This window comes from Pteropus vampyrus, unplaced genomic scaffold, assembly GCF_000151845.1.
Source record: "Pteropus vampyrus isolate Shadow unplaced genomic scaffold, Pvam_2.0 Scaffold22224, whole genome shotgun sequence".
Classification (NCBI taxonomy): domain Eukaryota; kingdom Metazoa; phylum Chordata; class Mammalia; order Chiroptera; family Pteropodidae; genus Pteropus; species Pteropus vampyrus.
In genome coordinates this window covers 1-1,696 of record NW_011911005.1, presented here as the reverse complement: position 1 = coordinate 1,696, position 1,696 = coordinate 1, and the positions used below count along the sequence as shown (strand labels likewise).

Here is a 1,696-nt window from a genome sequence, read left to right as displayed (position 1 = left end):
TAACTCTTCATTAACCTCACATATTGCAAGGACCTTGTCAGCTTACAATCCCTTATTTTTTTAATTTTTTATGCCTATTGCACCTGGTCTTCCTGGGTGGTCTCCCATCCAAGTACTAAACAGGACTGACCCTGCTTAGCTTCCGAGATCAGACGGGATTGGGCTTGTTCAGGGTATCATGGCCATAGAATAAATTCTTAAATATTCTTTAATAACACGATTTTAATAGCTGTATAATATTTCATCATCTGTGTTATGATTTATTTTTTCAGATTTCTTTAAACATTAGGTTGTTTCTAGTATATTTTAGTATATTAAACGACACTGCACTGAAGAATTTTGTTCATAAGTACATAAACTAGTCAGATAAATTCCTTGGATACATTCCTTTCCATGGAATAAGAAGGCATAGCGTTTTTTGTTTTTTTTTTTAAGGCTTTCGATACACGTTGCCAAGTTGCCCTTCAAAATAGCATACAAGTGTGGGTCCCACTCTCAGTGTATGAGTGTTTCCCAACATCCTGGCCGGTATTTTCACATTTCTAACACTCTTGCCAAATATTCCCTATTTATGAAAGTGCAGAATGTTATCTTATTTTAATTGGAATATGCTTGGCACTCAGGTATTTGCTGAATAAATGTAGATTCTGTGATCTAAGTGCTGAGCGAGGTACAGAAGTGAATACCAGAGCAAAACATGCCCTCCCTGAAGTTACATTCCGGCAGGAGAGACAGGCTATATATACATAAGTAAAGTATATAGGATGTTGGATAGTATTTTTCCTTTCTCTTTATAGTGTTACACTAACACAGAAAGGGGATATGAAATGTCGGGGTGTGTGTGTGGGGGGGGGTGTGGGAGGAGGGCTGGAGGAGGAGGGAGGGAGAAGGAGGAGAAGAATTTTGGTTAACGTGTCCAGGGAAAGGTGGCTTTTGAGTAAAGGGCTGAGGGAGCCAGCCATATGAATAGCTGGATGAAAACTGTACCAGTCAGAGTGAACAGCAAGTGAAAAGGCCTTGAGGTAGAGATTGATTAATAATGTGTTCTAGGAATAACAAGGAATAAAATGGGGAAGAGCGAAGTAGATGAAGTCTGACAGGTAGTGGAGAGCCAGATCATGTATGGTCTTTGGACTTTGGCTTGTAACTAAAGTGACTTTAATTTTAACAGGATCACTCTGATTGCTGTGCAAAGAATATATTGAATGGGGGCGAGGACAAGATCAGGGAGCTCAATGAGGAGGCATTGCTATAATCATGGCGGGAGATTGTGCCTTCTGGAATCAGGGTTATAGCAGTGGGGGTGGTCAGATTCTGGATATATGTGTCAAAGGTAAAGCCAGCAGGATTTGCCTAGATGAGATGAGAAGGGTGAGAGCAATAGAGAGGAGTCAGAGATGACTATACACCTTTTGGTGTGAACTTTTGGAAGGATGATGTTTCCATTTACTAAAATGGGCATGGAGATACAGGTGTTGGGAGGTGAATGTCAGGAATTCACTTAGAGATGTTAAGTTGAGATGAATAATCTATAATAAGTGAAGGTGTAGAATAGAAGTCTAGAGTACGTAGGAGAAGTCTGGTCTGGGGATATAAATTTGGGATTCATCAACATTTAGATGGTATTTAAAGCCACTAGACTAGATGAGATCACCAAGAGTAAGTGTAGGAAGGGGACCTCCCTGGATACTACACC

At 40.2% G+C, this 1,696-nt stretch overlaps 1 pseudogene; it reads right to left on the bottom strand.

Annotated features, from left to right (window-relative positions):
• Positions 1 to 71: 71 nt before the first annotated feature.
• LOC111735295 lies at positions 72 to 190 on the bottom strand (annotated as a pseudogene).
• Positions 191 to 1,696: the final 1,506 nt, after the last annotated feature.